General features: G+C 44.9%; 1 pseudogene; it reads left to right on the forward strand.

The window, feature by feature from the left end:
* The first annotated feature begins 9,757 nt into the window (after positions 1 to 9,757).
* Positions 9,758 to 14,604, forward strand: LOC111258330 (annotated as a pseudogene).
* The last annotated feature ends 364 nt before the right edge of the window (positions 14,605 to 14,968 follow it).

Genomic DNA, 14,968 nt, shown 5'->3' on the forward strand with positions numbered 1-14,968 from the left:
TAACACCAACCGGGATTAAGGATCTCATTTAATCCTAGTTGGTAATACCAACTGGGATAAAAAGGTTCGAGGGATTTAGTCCTTTCCCAGCCACACATGGGGGACCCTTTTTATCCCGATTGGAAACACCAACCAGGATAAAAAGGGTCCGAAGGCTTTATTCTTTTTTCAGCCACCCGTGGGGGACCCTTTTATCCCGGTTGGACTCCAACCGGGACTAAATGACCCCCTTTTATCCCGGTTGCTTTAGTCCCGAGTGGTAATACCAACTGGGACTAAATGGTGAACTTTTAGTCCCAGTTGATCTTACCAACCCGGACTAAAGGGTCCCCACGTGTGCCTGAATTTTCAACCGGGACTAAAGGATCCCCACGGGTGGCTGATTTTTGAACCGGGGCTAAAAGGTTCCCTTTAGTCCCGATTGCAAATACCAACCGGGAGTAAATTCTAGCACACCCCCTTTTCTCCCGGGCCGAAATTAAACCGAGACTAAAGGGGTGAATCTAAAGTCGGTTAATAGCTTGAAAGCAAAATAAACAACAGTATATACATCTATCACTTTTTCGGTGGATAGATGGTGTCTCGCGTACAAGGAATATAAAATTCATTGATGGGTGATAGAGTTTACGAAGTTTGTCCGTAACATGTATTTGGTAAAAACAAATGAAAAGTTTATACATGGTAAATTACCTTCCACTTTGCCACTCTTTTGATAAACAACACCTCAGCGCCAAAATGTGTATCCACCCTTGCCAAAATATTGTTTCGTTCTCACCTTACAGATTTAAAGACGAAGATTAACATACATGACGTATTATCATGTATGGTCAGGAGTTCATAGGGCTAAAGTGGAAGAATAAGGTATTGAAGCTTAAATGTCTAATGCTCATTTCAAGAGAATCGAGAACAAGAATAATGCTCCTTTCTCTTCACTGGATGGAGATTTTCAATCTGGGCTTATGAGAGCTGAAAAAACATCTAATGAGTTTTTGAAACCTAGCTAGTATAACTAGAACTTCGAGCAATGTGGACATCTTTCAAACCTATCAGTCTATCACAGCCTATCTGAGCCAACTACTCAACTGAAAAAAACCATCAAAATATTTAGCTACTTTTTAACAACCAAGAGCTCCTTTCATTCATATGGAGATTGAATGTGAGATCATACATCAAACAAGAAAACAAAAGACAAAATCTTTTTTAACAAGCAAACCAGATTTGTTTTTATCAAGGACAAGATCAGTTTTTTTATTTCACCAAGCACAAGATCAGATGGCAGACCATTAACCAACCAAAGGACAAATTCTGATTTATCTTCTAATTGAGCCCTAAAACCATATCGATTATCACCACAATTACAAGGAGAAAAAGAAGCAAAGTTCAATATAATGATGCAAAGAAATTATGAAGGAGGTCACCATACCTTAGGAAGCAGGAGGAGGTGGCAAACAGAAAAGGTAGGAGGAGGAGGAGGAACGTGCAACCATGAGTACCAGCCAAAGGCGAGTTGTCGATGCTCCCCAATGGATTCGCCAAACGAGGATGGGTGGAGGTATAGGGTGCATAGTGTTGACGGCAGTTAGCACACCAATTTGTGAACCGTAAGCGCACGGATCATCGTAGCTTTTCTCTTAGAATATTCCATCCAATGTTTGTCAATCCGTAGATTGGTAGCGAACTAACTAGGATTTTCCATCTAATCTAACGGATCTATCCTAACATGAAGCATTGATTGCATATGAAAGCAAATTTGTTGTAAAGATCAATGGCACGAATAAGTGTAGATCACATCCACACACACACACATATATGATATAACACCACCAAGGGTAGCAAGATCCTATCCATCTTATAGTTGTAGTTCTAGCCAACGAGCAAGCACATCATGCATCCATCCAAAGCAATCTTTAAACTAGTACTACCTTCAGTCAACCTCCCGAAAACCCCCACCCTACATGAAAGCAGACCCCATCACGACCCCCCTATTGGCGCAAGCAGTTTAAGGGCACGAACACAGGTGAACATGTCTAACTATCATGAAGGATCGACATACTAGATCTAAGCACCATGATTATATAAAGCATGCTATGTAGTCTAAACTAGCATTAGACTATGGGACAAGCATATTCATCGTAGGTAGAAAGTATAGAAGGAGACAATGAGTCGCTAATAGATCGGATTACATGAAGAACATTGCTCATATAATAGGTGTATTTAGATCATCACCTCCAAGTACATACCATCGACGATCTACTACTAGCTCTCCTAAACTCCACCATGGCACAACCACGTAGGGAGGCCATGGCGGCTAGGGTTGGCCTAAGCCATATCCTAGACAACTCCGAAGACTTGCAGCGGCCCTCAGCTCCCTTTGGTGTATGCCCTCAGCTCCCTTCATTAACCAAAAAGTGAGTACAGCCGGATATATCGGAGCGAGCAGAAGCACAAGTGCAGAACAACAATACGCAACACCCTGTCCTTTCCTTTTCGGATGAGAGCGACGTGTTGCGTTACCGACGTGTTTTATTTGCATCACATAATCACATAAAGATCTCAGAATATGATCAAGTCAAGTCTAGTACGTACTCATTTTCTTCCGGCGTACGTACGTATTCTACGTACTGATTATTGAGAGTTTTGACAAGAGTAACATGATGATTACATAGTTGCTAAATGAACTCATAAACACTGAAAGAGACACGGATATCTTTGATCTACACCGCAAGAAGCTCCTCCTGAATCAGCGGATGACCTGACGCCATTCTTCTGATCATGATGTCATGCTGAACCAACCCAAACACTTGATCAGGTCTCATCGACGATTGTTGGAAAATCCTTCTGTTGTGTTCATTCCATATGTGCCAGACGGTATACATGATAATGGCCGCCACCCATCGTCTTTGCCTTGCATTCATACCTGCCAGGGAATTTGACCACCACTGTTTCATATCCGACACGCTGTTGGGGCTACTCAATACTGAAACGCCTGTCCAGTTTGCAACAAGATGCCATACTTCCTTCGCATAATAGCAATTAACCGCGAGATGCAATGCTGTCTCATCACGTTGATCACACAGAACACATGTTTGGGAGCACGGCCAATTTCTTAGCAGCATTTTGTCAGCAGTAAGAATCTTTTGTTGTATGAGCAGCCAGGCAAAAAATTTGATTTTGCCTTCAGCATGAGCCTTCCAGATCACCTTGCCTTGAATATTTGAATAGATTCCTTGTAGCTGTGCTTGATATGCTGACTTAGAAGTGTACTCACCATTAGCTGTCCATTTCCATCGAATGCAGTCCGGTTGATTGGTTAGCTGAATGCTTTGCACCATATCTCATAGAATCACAAACTCCCGCCTTTTCTTCAGCAGTTGTCATGCGTCAAAGTCCTCTTGTCCAATTCTGATCTGTGAGATCTTCCTTGACCGTCCTTTGCTTCCTCCATGCCAACTTGAAAAGATTGGGGGCAATATCCATTGGATCCTTCCCATGTAGCCAGCTGCTTTGCCAGAAAGAAGCAGGGGTGCCATGCCCCACGATTGCACAAGTGCTTACTCCGAATAGTTGCCGATCAATGGCATCACAAGGAATAGAGGTGCCGACCCAAGGCCGATCAGGTTCTCGCCATTCATACCAAAGCCATCTCAACCTCAGAGTCCTGCTGAATAAGTCAAGATCGATGATGCCAAGACCCCCCAATTGTTTTGGCAGCATGACCTTTTTCCATGTGACCAAGCAATGTCCACCATTAGCAGTGTCAAATCCTTTCCACAAGAAATTCCTCCTGATTTTGTCAATCTTCTTGATGGCCCATTTCTTGATAGGGAAGACTGTTAAGAAGTATATAGGTATTGAAGACAACACCTGCCTAACCAGAGTCAGCCTTCCTGCCTTGTCCATCAGACTTCCTTTCCAGGAAGGAAGTTTAATTGCCACTTTGTCAATCATCGGTTGGACATCATTTCTTTTCAGTTTTCTTAGGCTTAAAAGACAAGCCCAGGTATTTGCAAGGAAAAGTGGCAATCTGACAAGGCATGTTTTGCACGATGTTCTGAATATGCACCTGCTCACAGCAAATTGGGTATGCAACTGACTTTGACAAATTTATTCTGAAGCCTAAAGCTTATGCTCGATTATTGTTTCAGTACACATTATTCTCTTGTTGCAAAGTAATAAGTGAAATGGCATCGAGTACTACATTGCTGATCGACAAAGCAGCACGTACCCTCCTATACCTTTTCCAAACACACGGCACACACTGCAGTAGCTACTAGGAGTAGCACATTTAGATTCTTTTTCTTGGAACTCTAGTACACCGGATGGATGACGTACGGGCGTGATGGAGACGTACACCGGCCAAACGATCGATTTGGGTAGCGGCGGGTATCGTTTAGTTTTTTTTTTCAGACAGCAAAAGCTTTGCCGAATTTTATCAGAAGAGATAAAACCAAACATGATAGAAAAACAAAACAAAAAATAACTCTATATACATGGCTCTCACTGCACCAACTAAACAGTAGTCCCAAGAGGGAAAGGAAAAAACAAACTGAAAAACGGGTGCTCAGCTTGAAGTAACATCACTCGGTGACGACCCGACCTTCACCGCTGCTGGCAGCGCTCCGCTTCGGCCCATGGCAGCTAGCAATCATGCTTCGCTCGCCCGTCGGTGACCACCCCGGTCCTGACGTCCACTTCTCCGGAGATGATCGCCCGGCTTATGGTCTCTCATCATCCCTGGTGATCGGCCTCCCTTTTGGCTGGTGTTCTTTCTCCCTTCTCTTGGTTCTTCTTGGGTAAGATCCCATGGCCTCTTTCAAGTTTGTGCAGAGTCATGGTTTTGCCTTTGCCGCCAAGGTGAGAGATCTGCTTGGATCCCAAGTGGTCCACCCCCCGTCTGTTCAGCATCAAGGTTTTTCTCTGGTGATAGCGTTCAGCAGGAACAATTTCAGATTGACTCCGGCTTCTGTGAGCCATTGCCTCCAAGCGATCCTTGGCGGGCATGCTTCTGGTTTTCATGTTTCTCACCTGGGTCATCAAGTTTTCAGGTTTCATGTGTCCTCTAAACATGTTGGCTTTCTTTGTGTGGACCTCAAGGATTTCTCTTGTGATGGTTTTCATGTTGGGTTTTTCTTCAACAATTCCTCCGGTTTAGCGCATGCATACTCCTTTGCCAAGAAAGATTCTGGACCTGCTTATCGCTGGGAGCTTGTGCGCCCCAAAAAAGGAAAAGCAGTTTCTCTTGTCTCTGATAAGTCAATCTTGAAATCTGATAATCTTTGGAATGTTGAGTTCAAGAATCCGGTCAGTTATGGTAAGATGAATCAAGCTCTCTCTGGGCATCGATCTTATGGAAGCTCCTCTCAAGCAGCTAAGGAATTTCATGCTGATAGTTCACCTTCTTTGGCACCAAAAGCCTACCGTTCTTCTGGTTTTTCTCGGTCTTATGTGGATGCTGTTAAGATGAATTTGGATAATGTTGCTCCTCTCTCGGGTGCCAATTTGGTTCCCCTCGGATGTCGATCAATTCATCGCAACTCGGTCTCTCTTGGTGGCGCCTCTTTGAACTCTGATCGATCCTCTTTTTTGACCCCTAAGAAAGTCAGACCTTCAGTATTCCAACGTCTGGTCTTCCCAAATTCAAATCGGTCAAGGTTGCTGGATAATAGGGCGGTCGTAGCCCGTGGGCCGTCAGCTTCTAGGATATCTAGCTCTGCTGTAGCTGGAAATAGAGATCTCATGTGTTCCCGATGTCTATCTCCCAACCACCAAAGATCCTCCTGCGTCAGCCGTATCTGTTGCTGGCACTGTAAAAAGAAGGGCCACACCCGTAATGACTGCAAGCCTTACCACGATCTTCAAGGCTTCATTAAGCGTTGTGGCGACTCTTTCGGCTGCGCTTTTTCCCTATGTCTCTCAGCTGGAGATTGGCCCTCTAATTGCCATCTCACCTAGTTCAAGGCCGGCCCATCTTCATGCCAGCGGCCCACCTCACCTGCTCAACCTCCTGCTTCCCTGTCCAGCATCGCAACCGTCGCTCCTGCTCTGACCCCTTCGTCTTCGTTGGGTCCCCCCCTTTGCGACAGTTCTCCCCAAGCCCAGTGAACCTTGCCACCTGCCACCCTCCACCTCTCCCCCCAACACCCATGGCTTTTCTCAACATAGACCCTCAGCCGATGATGCTAGCTGGGTTCAATAGGGTCATCGTTCAAGGCCGCCAGCAGTTTGCTAGGGTCGTTTTCCCCAGGGCGATTCCAAGAAACGAGAATCTGGCTATTGTCACTGTGACAAATCTTCCCCCTGGTGAGATCCTCTTTGGTCCTCTGCGCAATGTCATCTTACAATTCTTGGAACATGATTTGGGTCTAGAGGTTCTAGATATCCAGCGTTGTCCTTTTGGAAGGGGGCAAGCTTATGTTCGGATGGGTCGACCGTCAGACAGAGATGCCTTGATTGCTCAAAGCCCTCATTTTCGCAATGGGTTCGCCTTCTCATTTGTACAGCACAATAGAGTAGCTAATGCTAGGAGGGTCACTTTTAACAGAGAATGCTGGTTAATGCTCATCGGGTTTCCTCTGGATAGCTGCTCAGTCCGTGAAATTGAAGATGCCATCCGATCTTTCGGTAGGATGATTCTCTGGCAAAAAGATAATGTGCTGGCAAGAATAATTATAAAAGCAAGAGTGACGGAGCTCATTGATATACCGCATTACCTTATCCTATCTGAAGGAGATGATTTTGAAGGAGTCTCGTACACGGTTCAATGTGAAATTTTACAGCAGAATTTGTTGGGGGGATTTCTGCAGGATGAGGATATACCCCCAGGTGGGCCAGATGACAACTTTGTGTTTCCAGGCATCCAGAAGCTCCACCAAATCAGCTCGGTGATTTTCATAATCTGGCCATTCAACAGGATGAGGGTATTCCTGATCTGAATGACAACCCACAGGACAACCAGAACATTCAGGAAGACAATTTCATGGAGGAAATAGGTGACGAGGAAGAATTAGATGATGAAGTTATGTTGGATATTCTCTTGGAGGAAGCTCAGGCAATTCACCAGGAAGAGGAACAGCAAGTGGAACTGGATCTTCACCTCCACCTGTCTCCACCGCTTCAGGCTTCTCCATCTCCTAACTTGGATGCTCCACTGCTGCCTATGGTGGTCTTCAATGAGGGATTACCTCAAGCTATAGTGCTGGATCCCATTGCACCACCCCCCAAGTGGGTCATCCTTTGGATTTTCATGCACAGCAGTTGGGGGCTCAACATGGAAACTTGGTCCAGATGGGGGCTCAGGAAGGGAACCTGGTTGCCCAGGAAGTTGTCCTTGGGCTGCCGGCTCCTATTCAGGAGGAAGTGTTTCTCGGTCAGAACGTGGCCCAGGAGGGCCATATGTTTGTTAATCTCAACATAAACATGGTCCTCACTCAAGATCAGCAGGTGAACCTCAACCACCTGCCCAAGAATATCACAGACAGAATATCTTCGCTTTTACCAGACTGTCTCTCCACACCCAATGATTTTAATATGGAAAAACAAAGGCCTCGTCAGAACCCCAATATTTTCAGACTTTGGGCCCAACACTTCTCTCCCGTTGGATGTCCTGAGCAGGTGACCCAGATACCCTCTGATTGGGCTGCCTTCTTCATCAACATGCTCATGTCTCCAGAACTCTTCGATTGGGCTAAGCAGTTTCTGGCCTCCAAGACCTGGGAATTTCTGCTCTCGTGCTCCAACTCAACAGCTATGATGGCCTTTGCTATACCTCTGAAATGTCCAAGCTCTAGCCCCTTCATCTGCTCGCTCTCCCAGGAAGAGGTGGGAACTTCGACCCCTAGATTCAGCAAGACAGCTGAAGCTGAATTAAAGGAAGCAAGGTCACACAAAAGAGCCAGAATCCGATTGGGTACAAAAGCCGCACCAGAGTGTGAATCTTCGGTCAGAAGGAGTGACCGCATCAAAGCTAAGAACAAAGGATTCCGCAGATCTTCTTTCCAGGACAATACCTGCTTAGCCTGCAATGCTTGCCCACCTACAATCAACGCTGAAGTCATCCAGAGCTTAGGTACAAAGGTCTGTGCGCTCGACATAACCAAGGTTTGCCCGGGAAAGCTGTCTCTCAACTCTGGATCTCAGAAGCCCATAGGGAGGACGATGGCCAGAAGAAGTTCTGAAGCCTCCAGCAAGGGGAAGGAGGTCCTGTCAGAAGTTTCGTCCAACAGCTCCACCGGTGCATAAGGAGACCTGAAGCTTCTGACATGATTTTGTCTTTTGTTGGTTTCTGGGGTTTTTCTTTGGACCTACTTGTTTAGTGACTCTATGATGAACTTTGCTATGTCATCCCCTAAACCTCTTATGGCCCATCTTAATTGTGGTCGGTTATGTTCTCTGGAAGATGCTGGGCTCTATGTGCTGCAGACTTTTGTTCATCAGTGGTGCCTTTTTTTATTCTCCTTTTGCTTTTTTCCTCCTATGCTTCTCTATGCTAGGTGTAAAGGCTCAGATAGCTCATCCCTTCGTTTAAATGACTGCTAAAAGATCTTGGAATATTCTGTCTTGGAATGTGAGGGGTATCAATTCGGTGACTAGATGGAATGCCATCAGAAGCAAAATTGCTGAATCTAAGGCTGATATTATTTGCTTACAAGAAACCAAAAGAGACTCTTTCTCTGAAGCCTATCTTAGGAATTTCTGCTGCTCAAATTTCAACCAGTATGATTTTGTTCCGTCAATTGGGAATTCAGGTGGCTTATTGGTCTTTTGGAACAATGATAACCTCAGAGGTGAACCCCTCTTTCAGAATAGATTTGCTCAGTCCATCGAGTTCCATTGCAAACTCTCTGTGGATTCCTGGATTATAACAAACATCTACGCTCCCTGTACCCCAGAAGGGAAATCTGATTTTTTAAGGTGGTTCAAACGAATTGACATGCCTGATGAGGAACGTTGGCTAGTTGTGGGTGACTTTAATCTTTTGAGAAGGCCGGAAAATAGAAACAAGCCAGGGGGTAATCTTCAAGATATGTTTCTCTTCAATGATGCCATCTGCCGTTTAAGTCTGAACGAAATTCAGTTAAAAGGAGGAAAATACACCTGGACCAACAAACAAGTCAGTCCCCTTCTGGAGAGATTAGACTGGTTTTTTTCTTCCTCATCCTGGATATCCAAATACCCCAATACTAGCGCATCCGTCCTCTCTAGAGATTCATCGGATCATAACCCATGTGTTATTTCAGCTTCAAACCACATTCCAGTACCCCAATTGTTCAGGTTTGAAAACTATTGGTTGAATCATGAGCAATTCCTAGCACTTTTGCAAAGGGGATGGAACTATGATCCCCCTTACAGTGACAAGGCTAGGATCATTGGAGCTAAGTTCAAGAACCTAAGAAAGGAGCTAAGAGCTTGGAAATCAGATCTGCAAAGTTTAGCTAAAACTATTCAAAACACAAAAGATGTGCTTCTCTTCCTTGATGTGATGGAAGAATTCAGAGATCTATCTCTGGATGAGTGGAATTTCAGGGATATAATTTCATCACATTTGACCTCTCTTTTACAACAACAGAAGATTTATTGGAAGCAGAGAAGCTCTATCAATTGGGTTAAACTGGGAGATGAAAGCACTCACTTCTTTCATGCAAGAGCCTCTATCAGAAACAAACTCAATCATATTACCTGTCTGCAAGATCAAACTGGTCAGCAAATAAAGGATCACCACGCCAAAGCTACCTTACTGTGGGAAGCCTTCAGAGACAGAATGGGCAGAAGCAATTTTACTCACATGTACTTCGATCTCCAATCTCTTCTAATTCCCTCAGATCACCTGGATCTGTTAGAAGTACCCTTCTCAAGACAAGAAATTGATAGTATTATTAAGGATTTACCTGCCAACAAATCTCCTGGTCCAGATGGTTTTAATGGTGAATTTATAAAGAAATGCTGGCATCTGATAGCTCCTGATTTCTACTCCCTTTGCGATGCTTTTTATGATGGGGAAGTATGTGTAAGGAGTATCAACTCTTCATATATCACTCTCATCCCGAAAAAAGACTGTCCTTTGGAGGTGGGGGACTTCAGGCCAATTTCTCTCCTTAACTTATCAATCAAGCTTCTCACAAAAATTCTAGCTGAGAGACTTCAGAAGGTCATCCCTTGGCTAGTTCATAAAAATCAATATGGTTTCATTAGGACCAGAAGCATCCAGGATTGCTTGGCCTGGGCCTTTGAGTTCTTACACATATGTAAAGCCTCTAGGAAGGATCTGGTTATTCTTAAATTGGATTTTGAAAAGGCCTTTGACAAAATCGAGCATCGGGCAATACTGGAAATCCTAAAGCATAAAGGCTTTGGAAACAGATGGATCAAATGGATTGAAAGTATTCTTACCTCAGGAACCTCCTCGGTAATTCTGAATGGGGTACCTGGGAAAGTTTTCCATTGCAAAAGGGGAGTCAGGCAAGGCGATCCTCTTTCACCGCTCCTCTTTGTGTTAGCGGCAGACCTCCTGCAGTCCATCCTCAACAAAGCCAAAGAGGAAGGCAGGATTCGACTGCCCATTGAAAATGGGGCGGGCACGGATTTTCCAGTCATTCAATATGCAGATGACACCCTGTTAATCATGGAAGCAGATCAGAGTCAACTTCTACACTTAAAATCCATCCTAGACATGTTTGCAGAATCCACTGGCCTGAAGGTCAACTTTGCCAAAACAGTTATGGTCCCCATAAACATGAGTCTAGAAATCCTGCAGGACCTTGCTAACTTGCTCAATTGTCAAGCTGGTTCCCTCCCCTTTACCTATCTTGGCTTACCCCTGGGATTGACCAAACGGAAGATTGAGGATTTTCTTCCAGTTATTAAGAAGGTAGAAAGGAAGTTGGGTGGTATTTCTTCTATGCTATCTCAAGGAGGAAAATTACAACTTGTCAATTCAGTCTTAACATCAACGGTAATGTTCCACATGGCTACCTTCAAGCTTCCAAAAGGGGTTATTGCCCAGATTGATAAATTTAGAAAGCATTGCCTTTGGCGAGGTTCGGACTTGACATCTAGGAAACCATCTAAAGAGGCTTGGCCTTTGGTGTGTCTGCCCAAGAAACAAGGGGGTTTGGGGGTCATCAACATCCATACTCAAAATGAAGCCCTCCTGCTCAAATTCCTGCATAAATTTTTTTCCAAACTGGATACTCCCTGGGTACATCTTCTCTGGGAAAGCTATTATCAACATGGTAACCTCCCTGGAGGACGTAGGAAAGGCTCCTTCTGGTGGCGAGACATAGTGAAACTCATCGATTTATACAAGGGGATAGCTTCTGCTAGAGTCTCGGATGGTAGTATAGTTTTGTTCTGGAAGGATTCTTGGAACAATCATCTCCTATCTCGTGATCTTCCACAGCTAGCTTCCTTTGCAAAAGATGAAAGAATCACGCTCAAGGAGGTTTTACAAGGCCTTTTGCTTGATACAGTGCATCTACCTTTGTCAGCAGAGGCACATAGCCAGTTCACACATTTACAAGGAATCTTACATCAGATAGACAATTCACAGCCTCAAGACATATGGGTTTACAGCTGGGGTAATCCTATCTTCTCAGCTTCTAAGACATATAAAACCCTTATTGGAGAAAGAGGAGCTCACCCGATCCACAGCTGGCTATGGAGATCAAAATGTCAAATCAAACACAAAGTCTTCTTTTGGCTACTTATAAAAGACAGAGTTAATACCAAAGATGTCCTCAGCAGGAGGTCCATGGTTTTGGAATCCACAGCTTGTGAGATGTGCATCCTACAAAAACGTGAGACGGCAACACATCTCTTCCTGCGATGCAATTTTGCCAAGGCCTGTTGGCGCTCGGTTGGGATCTCTTACCCCTCCACTAGATCGGCCTTCTCCATCTTCAATAGTATTCGAAGACAGTTACATTTACCCTTCTCTATGGAAATCATAATTCTCATGTCTTGGAGTATTTGGACAACCAGAAATGATTGGACTTTCAATAACGTGGCTCCGACGATCAGGGATGTCACAAGGAAATTTGTTTCAGAATTTCGTCAAGTAGCTCTTCATAGGGCTAGGACCCTTTTGCAGCCCATGATGTTAGAATGGGTAGATGCTTTGTAACCTTCTGGTGAATCCCATCCTCTCTCCCCCTCCTTTCCCTGTTTTAGTCTTTTGCCCCCTTTTTTGCTTTGATTGTCGCTTTGTACTTGTTTTATCTATTTTATATAATCAGTAGGGGTCACCCTCCTGTTTCTTAAAAAAAAAAGGAAAAAACAACAGCAACTACAAGATCCACTCCAAACAGAGAAAAACCCCACTTCAAAAGATAAAAACTGCTGCTAAGTTGGCTCAACCACTTCAATATGCTCTGCTAAGATGAAAACCACGTTACCTTCCATGGTTGGGGCCTTGGGGGCCAAAATATCTCTTGGCGGATTAAAGGTTCCACTTTCGATTCAATCTAAAAGGCGAATTCTTTCCAAAACCCTCCACCGGTGAGGATGTCCCACTTCTGGTGGCACCGTGGTCGGAGCCAGCTGGGCGGCTGGGCGGCGACGGTGGAGAGTAGCAGAGCACGTTCAAGGTCTTCTGCAAGGCCGACGAGGGGCGCTGCCTCGCCGTCCGCAACGGTGCCCTTGTCCTCACCCCCGCCGACCCCGACGACGAGCATCAGATTTGGTTCAAGGACGCGCGCCTTAGCCTGTGCGTCAAGGACAAGGAGGGCAACCCGGTCTTCTCCCTCGTCAACAAGGCGACCGGCCTCGCCGTCCAGCACTCCCTCGGCCCGTACCGTCCGGTAATTCCCCCTGGATCTGCTCTTTCCTTTGACTATGTTTGATTCGTCAGTTTGCGCGAAATCTTGGATCTTTGAGTCCATGGAGAACGTAAATCTTGGATCTTTGAGTTCATAGAGAATGTAAATTGAAATTATTTGTTTGAATCGAGTTGTTGGAGATTGTAGATTGGAATAATGTGGTTGGGGGGCCCTTAATTTCAGGTGAGGCTGGTGAAGTTCAACCCGGACAGATTCGACCAGTCGGTGCTTTGGACGGAGAGCGGCCACTTGAGCAGGTACTTCGGCTGCATACGCATGATGCACGACATCGACCTAGGCCTCGACGCCTTGCCCAGCGACCTGGACGGCGGCGGCGTGCGGGACCGCACCACCATCACGCTCACGGAGTGGGTCGAGCGCGACACCCAGAGGTGGAAGATCCTCAACTGGAACGACAAGGCGAACACAACCCTCGCGGGGCTTGAAGCCGAGCCCTCCTGCCGCATCTACTGCAAGGTTGAAGAGCGCCTCAGCATCACTGTCTGCAACGGCGCTGTCTGCCTTGCGCCCACCGACGCCAACGACAAGTACCAGCACTGAATCCAGGACAAGAGGCCTGGGAACAGGGTCAAGGACGAGGATACCTACCCTGCTTTCGTGCTCATCAACAAGGTCATGGGCGACGCCATCAAGGGCTGTGAGTCCACGGGCCATGGCCACCCTTTGAAGCTCGTGCCATATAATCCATTCTACCTGGACATTTCGGTGCTATGGACGACGAGCCACGGCATGGGCCATGGCTTCAGTTGCATCCACTTGGTGGACAACAGGTGTCTCGGCTTTGAAGGGGTGTTCGATGATAACACCAGCATAGTGCTCTCGGATTGGCTTGAGGGAGATGGCCTGCAGTGGAAGATTGTCCCCTGGTGTAAGTTTTAACTACACTGCATACTTCAATAGCTTGATAAGCTCCCATGCTAGTTGCTACAGATTTTGATGATATTTGTTTTCAGCATTATGAAACTTTGAACATTTTATCAAGCAGCTTAGTAACTTTGTAAAGTGCTGCTTTGTAAAGTGGAAATTGATAGGTTATCTAAGGGAGATTTCAGCATATGACATCAAGTAGAGTAACAACTGAGTATTCTGAGTCACTACTTATCTGCAGTTTTTTATTAGTTGCCTTTTGGAGGGATGAATGCATTATAATTATTGCCTACTTTGGCCAGTATTCCTATATTCAGTTTCCAACCTGGGATGCTGATACTATTGACATGTATCACTGTTCTTGGACAATTCTGCGGGACATTGTAGCTAACATTTGGTTGATTTGCCAATGAGCAATTGGTCAAACTGTGTCTAATTTGATAAATTTAAATTTGTTTCTTCTTGCTGCATGGATAAAGGTCCAATTTGGATGAAAGTAAAATATGAGTTGTGACTTAAAAAATAGAGCAGATTGTTCTTGCCTTTTTGATGTGAAAATGAGTAAGCATCGTGTCTTTTTTGAGTGAGTGGTTGTGAAGAAGATCTGGAATTGTGTTTCAGGCTTTGTTGATAGTGAGATGCTAATTGAGAGTCAGTACTCAGTAGTTCACTTTTTGGCTTATCTAAGCAGTTCAAATAATGAATATCATTTTTTTGACAATTCTATGTTGTGTGGAAAACTATAACTAGTACATGAAGTATTGAATCATGGTTTTCTTTGCAGTTTCTGTAGAGGATGATCGCAAATCACACAAGTTGAAGGAGCTCGTGTCTACTGGATCAAAGATCAAGGATGTCCCGGTAAGTACTAGCATGCGGAAGCTGAGGCTTGGATAACAAAATTCTCAGATCTGACTTGTGAGGAGTAAGGTCTTTTTGTTGTGCTTTTGTTGTCAATCACTGCTGGACAACTGGAGTGGGTGCGTGCGACTAAGATGTGGTAATTGTTGCGGTTGTGTTTTGTTGATGTCAAGTTGTAATGATCATAACTATGATGCAGATTCAAAGAGATCAGTATGTGATTTGATCTGCTGCAGTGTTGTGATACGTGGCTATGATTGTGAGTGTTTAGTTTCCAGTCCTGTAACTGACTACTGCCTTTATGAGGGGAAAGAAGGGTTATGCCTCTGGTTAGCAATATAATACGTCATCTAGGGTGCTTTGATTTGATAAATGAAATAACTCCCTAGGTAATTGGAAGTTCTAAG

This window comes from Setaria italica, chromosome VIII, assembly GCF_000263155.2.
Source record: "Setaria italica strain Yugu1 chromosome VIII, Setaria_italica_v2.0, whole genome shotgun sequence".
Classification (NCBI taxonomy): Eukaryota; Viridiplantae; Streptophyta; class Magnoliopsida; order Poales; family Poaceae; genus Setaria; species Setaria italica.